The sequence below is a fragment of the Argopecten irradians genome, chromosome 4 (assembly GCF_041381155.1).
Source record: "Argopecten irradians isolate NY chromosome 4, Ai_NY, whole genome shotgun sequence".
Classification (NCBI taxonomy): domain Eukaryota; kingdom Metazoa; phylum Mollusca; class Bivalvia; order Pectinida; family Pectinidae; genus Argopecten; species Argopecten irradians.
The window spans coordinates 1432603-1444181 of record NC_091137.1 but is presented as its reverse complement, the minus strand read 5'-3'; the positions used below and the strand labels follow the sequence as shown (position 1 = coordinate 1444181).

Below are 11579 nucleotides of genomic sequence, written 5' to 3'. Positions count from 1 at the left end.
ACAGTTCAACATATAAATAGTGATCAAATAAAGACACCGGAAAAAAATAATATTTGGATATTTATGGGATGATAAACCAGACAAAATTGAGCGAAATGTACTGATAAATGAAATAGATAATGGGGGTTTGAACATAAAAGATATTGAAACGCATATAGAAATGCTTAGGATTACATGGGTGAAAAGACTATTTGACACAAAAAATACTTTTTTGAACTGGACAATAATACCTAAACTCTATTATGATAAATTTGGTAACAATTCGCTAATATTCAGAATGAATATCAAATTACTTAAAAAGATACATAATATTGAAGAGATCCCAGCTTTTTATAAATCAATACTAGTCTTTCATTAAATTTAGATCACAAGAGCGAAATGCTTTACCAACATACGTGCATAATGAGATAATATGGGGTAACTCCAGCATTACTTACGAGGGTAAATCTATTATTTTTAAAAATTGGATCGACAGTAATATAATACAAATAAAAGATTTATTTGATGAAACTGGAAAAATAAATGATGCTAGCATTTATGAAAAACTAGTTTGCAAAGCAAACTGGATTGCAGAACTCATCAAAATAAAAAAATCAATACCGAAAACATGGATAGAAAAAATGAAAACACAAGTAAGAACAGAGCCAAGTAAAAATAAAGATGAAATTCAAGTATTGAATGGACATACAAACAAATTCTTATATAAAACCTTACTTAATCATAAAATAGAAAAACCAAACCTATTAGAAAAATGGAGATATCATTTTCGATGTGATATCAATGAGTTCTGTGAAATTTTGAAATTTAATTTAAAAAATTTACATGACAATTCATTAAAAATTTTCAAATGGAAATTGATTCATAATATAATTCCAACTAGAAAAAATCTGAAAAGGTGGATCCATATTGTAATAAGGTTGACGACAACACACATTTGTTCATAGAATGCACACATGTGGAAATGTTTTGGAATAAACTGACAATGAATCTTCATAAAATAGGAATATTTATAAATGTACGATCTCTGAAATATATAGTTTTGGGTTATTATTGTGTAAACAATTTAATTTTTTGCTTGCACTTGCAGGATACACAATATATAAATCCTACTATGTCAGTGACAAAAGGCAAAAAAGTCTTGACATATATAGTATGTTTATAGCAGACTTGACATTTTATTCTAAGAATTTCAGTCAACTTGGTCTATTATAATTAGCATACATTGTGATACAAAGTAATAAACTAATTGTTCAGCTGCAATTTTGAATATCCACTTGATATACACCGATCTTCGTCTGTAGTATCAACAACACTAACTTCTTTAGAAAATAAATCCCAATGGCAATGGATCACTTGAAATAACACAAACAGCATCGGTATAGCTTCAACAGGCACTTTTTAGAATAAATCCAACTGTTGCTGAAAAGAAATAATAGCAAATCAAAATAATTATAGTGTCAATTACATTTAATTTTAAACTGAATATAATTTTGTATTATTTCATATGAACTACATTTAGTTGCATGTATGACAATGTGTAACATTCACTGTGAAGTACTTTTGTTTACATTAATTGGTATAAACTGTACAGGAACTTTGGATATTGACATAGAAATTATTTAAATAACAATTTACCGGTAGTTTGTAACTTTGTATCTTAGACTGCTGGAGTATGAAAGATTTATTTACATGTAGAGAGCAGCCAGGGCTAGAGTGTAAGCTTACTAGACTCCCAGGACCCTGTGCTAGAAATGGTAATAACAATACAAAAATGTATTTGGAAAAAGGGTCTTTTTATAATAATATAAATTAAGCAGTTCACTTACCTGAAATAGTAGACAACTGTTTATCTTTACCACCAAAGTGTAGACTATAGCTAGCTTATAATTAGTGGACCACGTGTAGACGCCAACATGTGGATAGTGTGCTTCGCGTGAAATTACTGACTTCCGGGTGGTATTAAGAGTTACCTCCCTTAATGTGTTATTTCCATGTAAATATAATTTTAGTATTGTCGTTTCGCTATTTTCCCGCATTCTGTATTTTTAGTGCTTGTAAAATTGTTGTACTTCCGCAATGTTTTACCGCGCCTCGTTTTCAATTGACATGTGCTTCAACAGCCACGCTAAAGGCTGATTATTTTTTGCTGATGATTTTTGCTGAAATATGGCTGAAGGTAACGGCGGGGCTCGTCCCAAGCGAACAGGAGCGGGAGCAAGACTAAAAGGGTTTATCGACGCCCTTCAAAACGAAGAAGAATCCCGCGAAAGTGATACGGAAGACGTTTTCCATGAATCTTTGACGATGACAGAACATGGACCCATGCCGGGGAGTGATGGCGACCACGTGGACGATCATGACGACGAAGAGCTACAACAACTGCAAAGCGAACTGAAAAGGATAAAAATTGACAGAGAAAAAATTATGATACGAAGAAAAATTAATGAAGAAAAGGAAAAAATACGAACCGAACTCGCAAAAGATTACGTGACACCAGACAATTCTAGGGATCACGGTCAAGGTCACGAGAGTGGAGCCGTTGCCAGTGTCGGTGAGTTGATATTGAACAATTTGAACAATAACAACGAACAGCGAAAATGTTTAAAAATCGTAGACCATATCTGGCAGGACCCTATTCCCCAATATGACACTGTGAATCTAGGCAAAAATATGGAGGTGAGAATAGGTAAAACTCGTACTTTGGAAAAAGTGACACTAGAACAATGGGGTTCGCGAACATCCAAATCATGAATGCCCTAACAAAATCAGGCAATCTTCCCAATTCTGCGCCATACTTAAAGTATACAGCTGACATTTTCCGGCTCGCGTCCAAGTATGTTTGGTTTTCCGTGCTCCTTTATGATAAGGAATATCGAGAACAACAAGCCAGGGAGCATTTTGAGTGGGGGACATACAGACAAGATCTACGGGAATTCAACCTAGTTCATAAATCCTCTAATGCCACGTCTAGGGCATTTCAAGAGGCTGGCATTCAAACCCCATATCACAACAGTGCACCGGATCGACGTATGAAGGGTCCCTTCCTGCCTAACGGGAAAGAAATCTGTCGTAGCTTCAACAGTAACATGTGTACGCGACCGACATGTAGGATGGCACATAATTGTGCCATTTGCCTTTCAAGTGTTCGTTCGGCCGTTAACCACTCCCAAGGCACTTCCAAATCTTACCCCACTGTCATAGGGACTCCAAAAAACGGGCCAGCTCAGCAGTAGACTGTACAAACTGTTTAAAACATGGGGCGTGGGAAGAACTTCTCCCCAATGACTGTGAGGATAGGGAGGAACTTTTAGTTGGTATACGTGATGGATTTAAGCTTACTTCAAAATTTGGTCCATACCAAGAAGTCGTAAGAGACAATTATGCCCCAGCTGCTTTATATAATGAAAAAGTTGAAGATCAGATACTCACAGAGTTATCGCTAAAAAAATTACGTAATAACAGATACAAAACCGACAATAATTAGTTCGCTTGGAGCTGTCCCTAAAGCTAACGGGGATGTTCGTTTAATTCATGATGCTAGTCGGCCTATACATGCATGCTTAAATTCTTATACCTCGGATACAGATTGTTCTTATATGGATTTAAAAAGTGCTATTTCTATCATTAAACCAGGTGATTTCTTAGCAAAAGTGGATTTAAAAAGTGCCTACCGCTCAGTAAAAATTCATCCTTCAGATTATACTCTCACAGGCTTAAAGTGGACGTTTAAGGGAGAAACATCACCATCATATATGTATGACACAAAATTACCTTTTGGGCATGCCAAAAGCCCTAAAATCTTTCAAAAGCTGAGTTCGTCTGTGTGTCATATCATGAAAGTCCATTTTAATGTGACAGTTATCGCATATTTAGACGATTTTCTGATGATCGAAAACACTTTTGAACAATGCAGTAGAGGTCTTCGATTACTCATCTCAACTCTGAGAAAATTGGGCTTCAATATATGGTGGAACAAAGTCGAGGGTCCTAGTCAGCAGCTTATCTTCCTTGGAGTCTTAATCAACACGACGGAACTAACATTGAGTTTACCGCAGGAAAAAATGACCGAATTTCAAAACTTACTATATACGTTTGTTTGATAAAAAGCGTGCAAGTGTCAAACAACTAGAATCTTTATGTGGAAAGTTCAGTTGGGCATGTTCAGTGATAAAGGGAGGCCGCACCTTTCTCAGACGTATGCTAAATTTGATTCCAAGTGAATATAAAAGTTCTAATGCAAAAGTTAAACTTAATAATGAGTTTTTCTCCGACTTAAACTGGTGGATAACGTTTATGTCAACTTTTAATGGCTGTGTCCGCTTTATAGAGTCAACACCTGTAACAGACCTACAGACAGACGCGTGTGATAAAGAATGCGCAGGGTACTTTAATGGTGATTACTTTTATGTCAATTGGGAATTAGACCTGCCAGTGATGTCCTCCGAACATATTAATATTAAAGAAACAATGGCTGTCATATTATCAGCTTTACGTTGGGCCCCTTGGTGGTGTAATAAAACTGTGATTGTGTCAACGGACAATATGACCACCATGAGCATTATCAACAAAGGGTCCTCTAAGAATAGTGTACTTATGTACATGTTTTGTTTAAGATTGTTATTTTGGATATCTGCATATTATAATTTCAAAATCAAAGCAAAATTCATAAATGGACGATTAAATACTATCACAAATAGTGCTTCTCGCCTTCATGAGCAAGGTCAGCTTTCTCGCTTGTATAGTGTTGTGACTAGTTATAACCTTATTGACTTTACTGCCGATGAACTGTTAAAGCATGTTTCCCCTTCTTTTCTATGTTATAGGTGGGGATTACGCGGATCCCCAGACAGAGAGACTCAAACACGGTGTGAAAAGACTGAAAAAGAAGGGGTGGGCTAGTTCCACATCAGAGACTTACAAAACTCATTTACAGACTTTTTTGAGTTTTTGTAAGACCCATAAGTTAGCAAGTGTTCCGGCAGATATAGAGACTGTAGAAATGTATGTCGCCTATTTGGTTGATGTGAAAAAATTCAAATTTAGCAGTATAAAATCTTACTTAAATATTATATCAGTCTTGCACAAGTCTGAAAATCTACCTGATCCTACTACAACCTGGCATGTAAAACATGTCTTAACGGGTGTTAAGAGAGAAATTGGCACAGCACAATCCTGTAAGTCCCCAGTAACTCCCCGTTTGTTGTTAGAGATTCACGATATTTTAGATTTTACTTGTAAAGACAACTGTGTTTTTTGGGCAGCCTGCCTTGTTGGTTTCTTTGGTTTTTTGAGACCTAATAATTTCTTAGTTAAAGGTGTATTTGACCCATCCCGTCATGTTCAGTGTCTGGATTTGTTGTCTCACCCATGGGGTATGTTATTGTCTTTAAAAGTTGTAAAGACCATGCAATTTAGAGCTGTTCCTATTGAAATTGTTCTTCCCCGTTCACAGCAAGGTGCCTTTGCCCCTGTGCCCCACTTCAGCAGCTTTTAGTACGACCAGATTTGACCCAACCTCTGTTCCTCTTGTCCTCTGGGAAGTGCTTATCCTACTCTGGTTTCCTTAAGGCCTTCCGCTTGGTTCTCTCTCAACTAGGGTACTACGCCGTTTCCTATGGGGGTCACTCTCTGAGGCGGGGGGCTGCTACTTGGGCTAGTTCGTGTGGTGTCGCAGATGACGATATCCAACTTCTAGGTTTATGGTCTAGTGATTGCTATAAACGCTATATTGAAACTGATAAGAGCTAACGTATCAACGCTATGAACCTCTTTTGTTTACCTCTTCCTCGTTAACCTGTATCCTAACCCCCTTTTCCCTTCCTTTTCAACAACTTGGGTTTGGACCTATATATCTCATGACATTTGCAACACTCTTTTTTGTTGTATTCTCAATTTTCAATTGATAGATACAGGTCTGGTACAGTTAATAGATGTACTCTGGAAGTGGTATCCATTAAAGCCATTATTGTTATAATATTGTTGCTTCCTTTGATTAGACTATCAGTAAAGTGTTATTTCCATGTAAATATAATTTTAGTATTGTCGTTTCGCTATTTTCCCGCATTCTGTATTTTTAGTGCTTGTAAAATTGATGTACTTCCGCAATGTTTTACCGCGCCTCGTTTTCAATTGACATGTGCTTCAACAGCCACGCTAAAGGCTGATTATTTTTGCCCACTCCCACCCTCCCGGTAGTATTACCATGGTGTGTTGTGCCTGCTTCTTGCTTAAAACACTTTTTTTGTAAAAATGTTTGTTCTATGTTTACCTTCCCGGTTAGACCTATATATCTCATGACATTTGCAACACTCATTTTTGTTGTATTCTCAATTTTCAATTGATAGATACAGGTCTGGTACAGTTAATAGATGTACTCTGGAAGTGGTATCCATTAAAGCCATTATTGTTATAATGTTGTTGCTTCCTTTGATTAGACTATCAGTAAAATAAGGTATCACGACATCAATCTGTAGGTTCTAGGCCTAGTTATGTATGAAAGTGGGAATGATGAATGGATCTCCTCCTGTGAGAGGACACTACATGTATAATGATAACATGCCTATTATGAATAAACTTTTATGTTAAAAAAAATACATGGTATATGAATTATTATGTATAAATATTCCCCAGAATGATTTGTCTAGGGGAGGCTGAAGTTGGTTCCAAGCTCCGAGTTCCATTTAAGCTAATGACAAATTCATTTATGTAATTTGAACATATTGTAAATGTTATCTGTTGTGTTTTGTCATTGATAATTTGTGATAGAGCTAGTTTAAATATGTTTTCAAATAACATATATTTCCGTTTATGTAAAAGGGTTCCGTTTAAGGAAATTCTCGATCACTTTAGATAAAATCATTCTATATGCCTAAGACATATGAAGAATGTTGCCTGTTGTCTTTTTTCATTGGTTACAAGTGATGAATCCACTTTAATTTAGCTTTCGATCAACTCCTATTTCCGAGTTTCATTTAAGTTAAACGGAATTCGGAACCAGTTCCGAGTTCCGTTTAAGGAAATTCTCAATCATTTAAGATAAAAGTTGTCAATGTGCTTTGGACATATTAGAAATGTTGCCTGTTTTTTTTTAATGGATTAATATTGGTAAATCCACTTTAATTTAGTTTTCGATCAACGGAAAGTTCCGTTTTACATCATTTCTTATATGTCCAAAGCACATTGACAACTTTTATCTAAAATGATGGAGAATTTCCTTAAACGGAACTGGTTCCGAGTTCCGTTTTACATAAACGGAAAAAGATGCTATTTGAAAACGTATTTAAACTAGCTCTATCACAAATTATCCCAACTTCGCTAGCCAAGGGTATTAGAGAGCGCAGCGAACGGGCTTCGGCCCGTTCGCGAAGCGAACTCTTGTGATAGAGGTGTCTCCGTAACGTTATTCTATGTAAATCATCCAATATATGCAGAGTTGGAAAACTTTGTCAAAAACCGGAAACAGGAAGTCAACACAAGATCCAGCATCGCGCAAAACAGTATCTAAAGTCACACTCTCGCGTGATTACAAAATCACACTCTCGCGTGATTACAAACAAGTAACGCTTGGAAAAAATAAACCTTCCAATTTATTTTTACCTGAATCTAACAAATACATTTTGTCCTGAATCTTAACTTAAAAGCCGTTTTACGTGAGCAGTTGCTTCGGAATTTTCCGCCTGGCAACGGAGAATGACGTTGAGGTATAATTTGTAGCCGCAGTCACGTATTTTTGCAGAAAGTGAAAGTAGAAGTATCCTATGTTCAATATTGTTTTTCTTGTGCTAAACTCAATGCCAGTAATTCAGCAAAGCTATTATTCTAATAATTAATAATTCTATAAATGGTTTCTAGCAGTACAGTTATTCAGCGCACCCAATAAGCTATAAAAACAAAACACATATCAATATCGATAAGACTGATGGGTCAGGGGAGAGTACTCTTTCGCCGTTGGAAATCCTTTATTTAGATCTACCTGGCATATTTCTATATAGTTAAACATTAAAAAACGAAAGAATGGATTAACTGCTGCGCTCTCAGATAGGCTTTGCCAAAAATTATATTAGTCCGATTCTCTTTCTATTACCCTTGGCATATCTGACTTCAGAATGGGTTGTCCCGCACTGCACCACCTGCTGGATCACCGCAGTTGCGCCCCTTCCATTTACGTAATAAGCAACCAATTAAAAAGCTCGTATCATTGTTGTATGGTTGAAAAAATGGCAGCGCCCTATGAAACACGCGTGTTGTTTGCGACAGATTCAAAATACCAAAGATGAACATGTGTGTGAGTCATTTGTTTATTAGTGAGTTCGGACACCAGTTTTTGCGTTTCATGCAGAAGTTCTGCAGTGTCCATTTTTGTAACGAGATCGTAGTTATTTCATAACTTCTCCGAGTATTGCTTACGATAATGCTAGCGAGCTCTGCCTTCGGAAATGAACGCTATCTTGAATAATACCGGAAGTAGGTATATTTTTCAGTGGCTCACGATTTAAATCTTATAATGGTTGTCTCAGCTTCTTGCATGCTAACTTTCATGCTTTTACATGTGTCAAAATGTGCAGCTTGTTATTTCATTAGTTTTCTTAGTTTCACCACGAAAATGGCGGCCATCTTGAAAAATACCAGAATTAGTCCCGTTTTGCGATGGCTCCCGCCCTCATTTTCTTTTAAATAGTCACAACTACTTGCATGCCAAGTTTCGTGCTTATGTCATAAATATGCACGATTTCCCCATTTTTTGGCCGTATGCCGCTCTGCTACTTCGCATACCAAGACACGTTCGACCCTCTGATTTTTGAGAACTAAACTTTGCTTTATCAGTCTCATTGTTTGTACAAGACAAGAGATTCCAGATGGATCTGTTTGCCCACTAGATAATTATCTATACCTGGCAATGGAAAGAGGTATTTTTCTCTGTATACAAATTTTCCCCTCTCCCTTTCTTTGCATTACAATCATCTTTACGTAACCTCGGCCTTTTAATCGTATCAAAAATGCATTAGATCAGTTGAAAATTTCACTATACCATTCTCATCGTTTCGAAATGTAACCAGGAGACGGTTTAAACATACGGATTTATTACAGGGCCTTTCAAATAATGAATACGCAGAGGGAAACTCCATAGTTATAAAAGTGGTCTACCTGGGTTACGACTTTGTAGATATTACGGATTTTATTTTACCTTTAACTGTATTTCATTGTTTTATTTCAGAATATGAGAGCTAGATAATGCATAGTGAGACGTAGATTGGCGAAGCTTGCCGTAATATAATCAAAATTGATAACAATAATAAATCGTCAGCGTTTTTAATTTCCATGGGCAATAATTCGGCCTGGATGATACACTATTGCTACTTTTCCGACACAAAAATACAAGTGTCTTAGCGTTATACGTACCAAATAATTTTATTTAAGCTTTGATATCACTGTTTTAACTTCATTGCGGTATGAACGAATTTTGTTTGCAATTTGTGTAAATCCGGGTAGCACAATTTATTTCATAACCCGATGAAGTGAAAAAAATACATCAATGCTTATAATTAATTTTTAGACTGCTTGATAAAACAAAATACGTTTAAACGTACGATTCCATTGATTTTCCAAAGGGTTATTTTTTCTAAATCAATAGGCAACATCGACGTCTCTATATATTGTAACGTCATGGTAACGTCGGGTTTTCGCGCAATTCTCGGATTTTTCTTCATAGTATTTGAAGAAAAATAATTTGCCAATCAGAAAGTCGGAGTTTGTATGAAAACAAATAGAATTAATTATTCGGTAATTTTTTGAAAACCATCAGGTTTGATGAATTTAGCCAAGGAATCCAATGGATAAACTGACATGTATGATGCCTGCCGGTGAATCTATTGCTATTACGAGGGATGTTCGAAGATAATTGATTAGTTCTATCTGAATCTTCAAATTTTAAATTAGAGTTATTTGATCGAAGGCAAGTTCATAAAATTATACATGTCCAGAGGACGTCCTATCATTATACATCTGAATACCTCTATAGCATAATCCCAGAAACTGTTTCTGAAGGACAACCTCATACGTAAAACCTCATTCTATCAAATATCTTCTGTTATAAACTAATGGAATAGTCTACCACAAAGTATTCTCTCAAACCCTTCTACTTCTACCTTAAAACATCTATCTTTATCAACAGCTTTCATAGAATACGCCTGCGTATTTCTCAATCAGTTCTGGTACCCATAAGGTTCAAATATTTCATGCACGTCTAAGAATGGAGTGCAGTGCTCTTAATAGTCATTTATTTGCAAATAAAAAAATGTGCCATTTTCGTTATGTATATGTGAGTGGTCGAAGACAACAAACATTTTTTACTTGAATGTGGTACCACTTTGGACCTTCTTTTTGGAGATGAATCTTTCTCTACAACAGATAATAAATCAATATTCTTAGCCGTACAGCACTACACAATTAAAACGGGCAGATTTGCTTCTGTTGGATAGTTATATGTAACTATTTGTTATATATATATATCTTTATTCATTATCAAATGTTAATGCGAGTGAGTAAGTTATCGCGTAAGAGTGGTGTTATTATGCTCCAAAGTTATCATTTGCTATAAAACACATGGTGATAGGTTGACATCAGTGTCAGTGACACTTGTTCCTATTTCCGACTGATTTTATATTTGTTGTATAATATGAGCATATATTGAAATAAAGAAAGTTTAAACTAAAGTCATTCATTTGAACAAACTTGGTAGTACTTTATCTAAGCATTATATATGCATTCCTCATATCCACATATATAATTTTCTCTCAAACCTCCATTTTTTTTGACAATTTTAAATTATGATCGCCCGCTATTTTGAGAAAAAGATCGAAGAAAACCGCAAATGCAAGTCAATTTTTCCATGCATGAAAATTGTGTGATATTTTAAAGCAAATCCCATTGTTTGTATTCTTTATAGTAAATCCAGCATATTTTCTGAAAATAACATTTTTTTCTGAAATTATGTCAGCATTTATCAGCAAAATAGTAATTACTATGACATTATAGAGTTGTATAGAATGGATAGCCTCACACCACATGAGTGTTTTGCATGGGATGAGTCTGTATTACACCCGTAGGTATAAGAGAAAATATTGAATTTCTCGTCCAGTTAATGCTTTTTAAATAACCACACACAGTTATAAATATGAGGTTTAATAATAAAAGTTTCATTTGTTTGTGAAAAATAAAGAAATTTCTTTTAACATATTTATTGACATACTTTAAGACTCCGACAAAGGACAATCAGTAGTTAATTGGACAATAATTCAAACAATATTATATATAGTATCTATACAAATAAGAGAAAAATAAGTTATTTTTCTATGACACACGATAAATCTAACACATTTAATAGAAAGGGAGTGAAAACAAATTTGTTTTGTACCCGGTAATTTAATTGTAATTAACCTAATATTTTAAAAACGAAGTCAGATGGGAAGCTTTTTAAGTGTACTTATATTAGAGTACGTTTATTGAAGGGGAATATAAACGTGTCTGCTTTTGTTTAAAAGTTGAAAATTTTCTGCGAAGTATATATTGGCACATTGTAG

General features: G+C 35.3%; 1 pseudogene; it reads left to right on the top strand.

Moving 5' to 3' along the window:
• Positions 1–2166: 2166 nt before the first annotated feature.
• Positions 2167–6585, top strand: LOC138322028 (uncharacterized; annotated as a pseudogene).
• Positions 6586–11579: the final 4994 nt, after the last annotated feature.